General features: G+C 35.0%; 1 protein-coding gene across 2 annotated transcripts in view; it reads right to left on the bottom strand.

The window, feature by feature from the left end:
• LOC135689267 (uncharacterized) overlaps positions 1-8,528 on the bottom strand; it is a 39,328-nt gene extending 30,800 nt beyond the window's left edge. Inside the window, exons 1-3 of one of the 2 annotated variants that reach the window (XR_010516486.2) lie at positions 8,135-8,528; positions 5,466-5,679; positions 2,724-2,984 (exon numbers count right to left, since the gene is read on the bottom strand). The gene's annotated coding sequence lies outside the window, so the exon portion shown is untranslated. Of the gene's footprint in view, positions 1-2,723; positions 2,985-5,465; positions 5,683-8,134 lie in introns of both variants that reach the window. The other variant, XR_010516485.2, reaches the window with a different exon arrangement.
• Between the last annotated feature and the right edge of the window lie 917 nt (positions 8,529-9,445).

Below are 9,445 nucleotides of genomic sequence, written 5' to 3' on the forward strand. Positions count from 1 at the left end.
GCTAAGACAAGGGTTGCTCCGCTTAAGGAATTAAGCATTCCAAGGTTAGAACTTATGTCAGGTCGTATTTTATCTACACTTGTGGAGACTGTGTATAATGCGTTAAGCCCACAAATTAGAATAGACGGTTGTAGGTACTGGTTAGACAGTAAAACAGCATTATACTGGATAAATAATCAAGGTGAATGGAGGCAATTTGTACAACATAGGGTCAATGAGATTCTGAAAATTTCTAAAAAGGAAGACTGGGGACATTGTATTGGAGTTTGTAATCCAGCAGATTTGGGTTCTAGGGGAGTCTCTGCAACAATTTTAAGAGATAGCAGACTTTGGTGGGAAGGTCCTCATTGGTTGTCCATGTGGAAGGAATATTGGCCTAAAAGTTTCACTTTTGAGGATTCACCAGAGATTATGGAGGAAAAAAGGAAAACTGTAAATGTTACAGCAGTAATAGAACAAAACAGACTAAGTGTGACTGAAATAATAGAGGTGGATAAATTTAGCTCTTTGAAGAAATTATTGAGGGTTACAGCAAGAGTGATCCGTTTCGTCACTAACTTAAGGTCTGCAAGGGAAGGTAAGATATTGAAATTAGGGGAATTAGACTCAGAGGAAGTTTCAAGGGCAGAAAGGATTTGGATTAAGGGCTCACAAATTGACCTTAAGAAACAACCAGGGTATAATGAGATTGCATTGAAATTGGGACTTTTCGAAGAAGATGGCATTTTAAAGTGCAAGGGTCGCTTGGAAAACTCAGATTTAGCACTAGAAACTAAGTTTCCGATTATTCTACCGAATAATAATTGGTTTACGCGTTTGGTTATTGAGGATTGCAATGAAAGGGTAATGCATGAAGGTCTGAAAGCAACGCTCACGGAATATAGCTCTAGATTTTGGACAACAAAAGGAAGGCAGTATGTAAAAAAGATATTGAGGGATTGCAGAAAGTGCAAAAAGGTACAAGGTAAATCGTACGGTGTACCATCAGTCGCACCTTTACCTGAATTTCGTGTCAAGGAAGTACCACCATTTACCTACATAGGTATAGATTTTGCTGGACCATTGTTTTATAAAAGCAAAATAGGTAAGATGGAAAAATGCTATATTGCACTTTACACCTGTGCTACATCAAGGGCAATACATCTTGACCTCGTTGAAGATATGTCAGGACTGACCTTTATAAGGAGTCTTAGGCGTTTTACATCTCGTCGTGGTACGCCTTCGTTGATTAATTCAGACAACGCTAAAACTTTCAAGTTCACCAATAAGTTTCTAGATAAGCTGGGAAATAGTCGTGAAGTTTCATCATATTTAGTTGAAAAGAAAATAACATGGCGTTTCAACTTGGAAAGAAGTCCCTGGTGGGGAGGTTATTTTGAGAAATTGGTCGGAAGTGTTAAGAGGTGTTTAAGAAAGGTGCTTGGAAATGCCAAGCTAACATTTGATGAGTTGTATACCGTGTTGTTAGAAGTTGAGGCGACACTTAATTCGCGCCCCTTAACGTATATTTATGATGAAGTTGAAGTTTACCCACTTACTCCGTTTCATCTTATGTACGGTCATAGATTGTCGCAATTAGCTGATGATTTAGATATCAACGATTTAGAACTAGAGGAGAGTTCATCAGCATACTCTAAGCGATTTTGCTATTTAATCAAAAAATTAAGTCACTTTGCAGGACGCTGGAGAAGGGAATATTTAACAGAACTCAGGGAATTTCATAGAAATAACAGAAATGGAGAAATAATTGTGTCCGTCGGGGATATAGTATTGGTGCAAGAGGAACACGTCAAAAGAAATTCATGGAAAATGGGAAAAATCGTGGAACTTGTGCAAGGGAAAGACGGTGTTGTTCGGGGTGCAAAGGTAAAAGTATGTGGTAGTGGTAAGTCAGAAATTTTATCTCGACCTTTGCAAAAACTTTTTCCTTTTGAACTTGCAAGAATGAATGAAATCGCAGGAAAAAGTACGGACATCGAGAGGAAAGAGAACGAAGTACGGGAACAGAATGCTTGTGAATTTTCACCTATTCCAATTTGTCCTAATCGCGTCGTAGAACCCCAGCGTAGGAAATCTAAACGCGCAGCAGGTCAGGATTCGCAGTGAAAAACCCGTTTGATGCTTGACTCTTAACGAGTCAAGGAGGGGAGTGTGTTCGGGTTTTCACGTAATTTTTCATTGCGTAGTCGATTAAGGTTTTGGTTTAGTGTAATTAAGCCTTAAAATGTATCTTGTGACTTGGTGACGCAGCTTTTCTGTTTACCATATTTTCTAATTGCTTCGATTATAATAATTACACTTTCGTTTGAGCCAACTGACGTAAATTGAATAGAGCATCGTCATTGGTAGTTTATTTTGGATTAATTAGTTTACAGTATATATATAGAACATTGAGATTTTGTTATTGCGTGCGTGCAACTGGGGGTGGTTGTGCGAACCCAGCTGTGATTTGCTGAATGATATGAAATGTGAAAAGCTCAAATGACTTTTTCTTCAGTGTTTTCTCTGGAATACAAAGTTTAAAAAGAATCAGCAAGATAGATCCTGAGAGGTCTAAAAACCCTGACTGAAAAACGGAAACAAATTTAATGGTCAATTGTTCAATTCTTAAGCCTCTACAAGCAAAATTATTGATACAATAAGTTTTGATAGCCGCATGTATGCAACACATTGGTAGTGATGAAGATATAAGTTACTTATGAAGTCATCAACATAGAACATACTATTGGCGTGTCGGGTGCTGAGTAAATTCCAAAGCTTGATATAGACGACTTCGAGCCAAGTGACCCAGTCGAAGCTTGTCTGATTATTTGGCTATGATCCGGTGATGCTGCTGCAAGCACCTTGTCTGGGACTTGGAGATAATCCATCACGTGATTTGGCTTTCCGTTTCCCTCGGGTTTGGCTAGGTTGGCTGGTAGAGATCTGTTCCTTGACCGTGTTAGCTTTCGATGCTCCTGCACAGTAGCTGCCAATGCTGCTGGCTAAAAAAATTTATATCGTCTTCAAACAACTTTACCAGTGTAGAGCTGTCCTATAATATCAACCCTCCGTATCAACAATGATTCTCAATCAGTTAATTTAGACAAACGCTGTCTGACACAAATTCGAGATAGATTGCGTTCCAACCTCAGGGTAGCTGATAGCAATTTACCATTAAGTAACAGCATTAAATTTAAAACGAATGATATTAATTTCAAACTAACTACAACGCCATCATTCTTCAATAAATACCTATTTTGCAAGAAAAACTTTTATGTAGATGATTAGTTTGTTATGATAAAAAGCGTTTAAGAATGATCTAGGTAGATGAGATAAATAATAGCCTTATACAATTTTCTCATCAAGTGCTACCTTACATCTATATATGCAAAATTTTACGACTCGAGCAACTAAAAGTTTATCTATAAGCCTGCAGTTTAAATTCGAATAAACTACATTGTGGTTTTTTCAACTCCTTATGAATAAGAGGGTTTAGAATCATCAAAATAATGCACGCGTTTCTTAATACTTGATTAGCATTTTCCTTACGATTCACCTTTATCAATTTTGATCCGGTTTTGCACCACCTTAAGAATCTTAATCTCTTTTATTCATTTTCTGCAATTTTGATATCAAAAAGGTTTCCTGGCAATTTCAACATGTCACCAGACCTACTTCGAGCTATATATCTTTATACGTTAGTCAAATCTCGAAAATGATATTAATGACAATTAATTACGAATACTTAATAACACTTAATAACACAGCACATAGCACTATCTTTACTTACAATATTAGCAGTGAAAACTTGCTACTAGCATGCTAGATGAAGTGGTCCTTGACATATACACATCTCTGCTGTCTTACGCCAAGAGATACCGTCATATCATTTGAGTGCCTAAGATCTCTGCTTGAAAATAGTTCAATGTAATTTCCACAGACGCAATTTCACAACCGCGAATTAATAAGAAACCACCATTAATTAGCCGACAGGAGACAGGGCCCGTCGTTCGATAATCATTATTACGTCAGCATTTCAAATGAAGGTTCACTAGAACGAGGTTGTACGAATAATTGTGTATCGCGGTTAGAAGAAGAGCATTGCAATGTTGGAAGAACAAATTTTCAGAAGATCATCACTTTTAATTTTGCGCAACATAAAAATCCTTAAAATATGTTGAAATATGATAAATAAAATGGGTCTTGTTATGTTAGAATTTTTTGATTTATCATTAATCCCCGAAACAGGCAGGTTGCTATTTATAAATGTCCCATTTTTCCACCATTTTGTTTCCAACGTTACGCCATATTCTTATCAATTATAGTTACGTATTCGGTTGATTTTATATTCAATGAAATACATTACTATACCCACACTTGAAACCATCGAATTCGAGTAGCGATTATGATAAGGTCATATTTATTCAGTTCGCTGGACAAAGCTGCAAAAAAACTGCCTATGCAACTCAGGACTCAGAAATTTAAAATATTTTGGCTAAAATGCATTACAGTTTAGTTTTCAGGATTGGGAATATTTTAATAACAATGCGTTTGTCAGAAAAGTATCCCCTAGACATACTCTCCTTTTTGTGTTTATTCATTGAGATCTTGCGGAATTTACGATGTTTTAACCTCTCGTTGTGTCCTAATTTGAAGAAGTTCAAGAGCCTGCACTCAGAGGATTTGCACAAATGATGAATTGATGCTTTGATGACCTTGAGCTATTTAAATATTAATCGTGTACTTAAGGCGAATAAGCAAAAATCACTTAAAATTAATTGTGGGATGGGTGAGGTTGATGAGAAAATGATAAATTATGAATCTTCCAACCTTCACTGACAGAAGTAGAATCAAATCAGTACACAATTGCGTCAGTACACCATTTCTATATAATACTATTCTTGTTTAATTTTATTATTTCCTTTATCATTGTCTTTATTTTGTCTAGCTCCAAAGACCCACAAAGCAATTTTAGCTTGATAACTGCAGCTTTTTACAGACAAACCCTTTTCGTAATATATTGAATTTTCCCGTCAAATAATTTTCCCTTCAAATTTTTGTTAACTTTGTTTTTTTCAAATAATTGCACTTTAAATCTTAAATTCAAAAATAACTGCTTGTTATCAAACAATAGATAAATAGCATTTTGAACTGCCGTGGTCTTAAAGTTATTGGCGCTTTACCGAACAGCCTGAAATGTGATATCGGCTTTTTTCAAAATATTTGATTCAAAGGAATTTTATATTTGATAGAGACAGCGGAAAGGCATTTAAAAGAAATCAAAAATAGCCCTTTCTCGCAGCAACGTGCAAGGCTACCGATAAATATCTGTATGCTTTTGAGTCTAGAAAATATCCAATACTTTTAAAACTGCAAGCTTTGGAATTGAAAAAGCATTGGGTTTCACTTTGTAACTTACAGCGTACGGTCCATAAAACGGAGACTAGTTGAGAGCGAGGCTAGATATTTCATTCTCTATTTACCTTCAGTGTCTTCCTTGCCCCCTCATTCTTATCTCCGACTGCAAAGAAAGGAATTTCTTCCACTCCATTATCCGTTAGCACGATGAGGACTTGAGTGGCCTCGATTGCATTCAACGCAACGGGTTTCTTGACGTCATTCTCTGTCGATCCTACTTCTTCCATAGTTGATTTTAATGAAGAACTTCCGTTTCGCTACATTTGATTGGTGCTGTAACTCCTTGAGGAAATATTGATATAAGATGTCAACATAATATCAAAGAATTAAGAAGGCTGAGAAAAATTTGATCTTTAGAAAATATTTTTATTATTTCTTAAAAAAAAACTTTTGAATAAAATTGATTCTTCGCAATATCTTACAAGAACATCAGGATAGTTGCTTTCTTTTAAAAAGTCCAATGTATTCTAAATCTGCATTCCAAAGAAAATATCAAATATCAATCATATACACATTCTAATTTTTTTATTTCAACTCTTCATTTATTAGATTGCAGAGAAAAAAGTTTTATATATTCTTCCTTCAGAGATTTGATCCTCTATATAAACTCAATCCAAAAATCCTGCAGTATAACTCAATCCAAAACTCAATCCGAAAGTCCTGATTGAAGAAACCTGAGCAACAATAGTATGAAAATCTAAATAATATGTTTCTAAAAATATATTATTCTATTATCAATCTAAAAATATATAAAAAGTCTCGAATGTTCATCAATAGAATCAAATGCAAATGAAACTGAATTCAAAATGGTAAGTGCAATGTAGAGCAAGCTTTATCTTCATAATACACCAGTCTTGTGTTTCACCTTAAAAAGTACAAACTGAGCACGCTATGGTGCAAAGTAGAATGTGTAAAAAGATGAGCTACAAGCTGAAAACTAGTTCTCTCTGTAAAAGAGAGAATGCAGAAAATCATATCTTGCGATGTGTATGAATAGGGAGGTTACATGTCAATCTTACCCAATTTGGATATATTGAAATTAGACAAAATTTCCCAATGGACTATTTATAAAAAATGATGAAATACTTCAAAAACGTTTGTTTTAGTCCTCTATAAGACATAGAGGATATTAAACTACTCGAATTCTCAACGATATTCTTTAAAAAGTTGGCTGTCTTATTCAGCGTATAAACAGATACGTGTCTTACTATAATACAGACCCTTTTCAAAGTAGCTCAAATATGTCATGACGTCATTCTTGATATGACTAATATCTTTGCTTTTGTTTAGATCAATCATTAAAAGCAACAGTTCACATACAAGAAAACAGTATTTCGCAGAGAATAACTGACTTATTGCTCACTTAACACAAAGAATTGCAATATAACCCAATTTTCTGTACATTTGTGTTTCTATATAAAAAACGTTAGGGTCAACACAATTTATTGCGTTGGTTTGGTATTAAACATTAAAGCATTTTCATTCAATAAAAGTCATATGTAATCCTCCTTTTATAATTTTTGCAAATGATTTCTCTGTCTGTTTGCTCTTCTCGTGTTATTCTACGTATATGCTGGCAAATGCTATAGACTCTTTTTAAATCTTCACATTCAAATCGCATAAATTTGAAGAAATGAGCTGTTTAGTTTGCAAATATGATTTTTTATTCAACCTTTGGAATTCATTTCATTTTTGTTAAAATGTTTTTATTGATTTGTGTAAGCAATAAAGGCGTATTTCACAGTAAGCCATTCAATGCAAGTGTTTTTGTAGCTCTCTGTTTCAGCCTGTTTTCGTGAACTATTCGCATAATTTCATCAAACCTCGATACAGGTTTGGCTCAAATACCCCCGAACTCTTCCAAACATATAAATTTTAACGATGGTTATCGAAAAATTCAGGGTGCGGGATACTACAGTGATTGTTGCCCCAGAGTATGACTTTGCCATGATTTCGTCTCAGAACAAGCCGGTCGAAGCATGCTTCAGTTACGCAATAAGTGGTCATGAAAATACTGTCTTGTGGAAGCCTTCGCTTATTCAATAGATTCAGAGTATCTTCCCGTCCCCATACTGAAAAAAACGCTTTTTCCTAGCAATATGTCCCACATATAATCACAATTTGCGCTATGAGGCTAATTAATACCACAGTACAGCAGTTTATCAATGTTTTAAACAACCCATATCATTTATTAACATGGTGTACTTTTTTCGATGAATTAAGTAAATCCATTTTGGAAAATCTCGTTACTTTAACAACATGAGCAAATAGCCAGAAAAGCTGCTTTTGTCAAAGGGATAAGTTTCATGAAAGCATATTTCCTTAACACGGCATAGCTTTATTTGACTTTGTTAAACGGTGGTTAAAGCATTAAGGAATTTCGCTTTTCTTTACCATGCTTCTCGTTCTTGCTGTATAATTGCAAACAGACAACCAAAGCGTTGAATAGAGTAATTTTGAAGTGCAGTTTTACTGCATTTAGGTTAACCAAAGCTTTAAATTACAGCCTGGCTTCTTATGCTAATTTTCTTCTGGCTTTATTGCCTGAAGAACGGCATTTTTGCCTTTCGCAATATTGCAACTTGATGGGAGTAGCCTGTTCGTGTTTAAAAGTTGGCAAGAATTCGCACAAAATTAAACGTGGCTTTTGCTCTCTTCAGAAGCAGTGGAATAATCCTGGCTGAAAATACAAGACAATGTTATGGAATATAAGCAAAAAATTTATCAAACTTACCGATGAAGCATTAAGTTAGGACTGGTTATGAAGATATTGATGGACTTGCTGCAAGCAGGTGTGAAGAGGAGACTAGGCCCGTTGCAGACGTACGTGAATGATAATGGAAGATAATAGAAAATCCACCTGCTGGAAGAATCACTTGTTGTCCTGTTGCCTTTTCAATTAATCAATTCAAACACCTTGAAAATATGAGTGTTGTGTACTCACAATAATTGAAGGAACAAAAAGAGATGACACATTCGAGTAGCTTCGTCTCTGTCAAATAGTGTTAGAACATGACATCCATCTCCTTTCATTTCATGTAATTGAAAACAGAAAGAAGCTTGTTTGACATCGGCATCAAGCAAACTAAACCGATTTTTATGTTATTTCTTTCGACTGCGAGGTATTTTAAAGTCAGAATGAACTGCTTTTGTAAAATAGCAAGAAATCTTTAATAGTCGTCAGCATATGATAATAGCTTTTTAAAAATTTTGGATTAAAAAATAATCAATTTTAAATAATTAAAAAAATAATTTTAATGGAATGCAGTATTTCCTAAAATCTTTATCCTTAAATGATATTTTATTTTATTATCTTCTAAAGGATACGGCCTCATCTTTTATTGACAATCTTTTTTGTTGTTGACATTGTGTTTAGTGTCTTCTGCGACTCATATAATGTATTTATCAATTGAATGGCAATTACTGTTTACCAGTCAATTATAAAGTCAATTTATAAAAGTTATAAATTGATCGTATAAGCAGAGATGTATATGCTATTTGGGGGTATAAAACAGGACAGTTCTAAGTTGCTAGTCTGAGTTTCACCCCCACTACATCCGAGTTTAACCCTTTGGCGGCCAAGGGGTTTTCTAAAGTTCCTACGGATGATCGCAATGAGCGTGAGACTTGGGGTAGCAACTTAGAATTATCTTGTTCTATACATAAAATGCGTAATGCGTAATGCGTAAATGCGTAATGCATAATGCATAATGCATAATGCATAATGCATAATGCATAATGCATAATGCGTAATGCGTAATGCGTAATGCGTAAAATCTATAAATTCATTCAACTAGTTGCTATTTATATATAAATATACATATTTCGTTACATGTTAAAATATATATTTCAATTAAACTTGCTCATTCTATCTCAAGCAGGGGCGAAACTGCTGGGGGGTATAGGAGGGTTCTGCACCCCCCTCCCCAAATCTTCAAAAAAGCAGATTTGGTCGAGCAAATTTATGGCTGCCAGTTTATCGGTCGGGCAAATCTGGAAATTTTGTTTAGGTCGCACATTTGGCCGTTCTGTTAACTAAATTTAA

Source organism: Rhopilema esculentum, chromosome 9, assembly GCF_057945365.1.
Source record: "Rhopilema esculentum isolate cy_ngs chromosome 9, ASM5794536v1, whole genome shotgun sequence".
NCBI lineage: Eukaryota > Metazoa > Cnidaria > Scyphozoa > Rhizostomeae > Rhizostomatidae > Rhopilema > Rhopilema esculentum.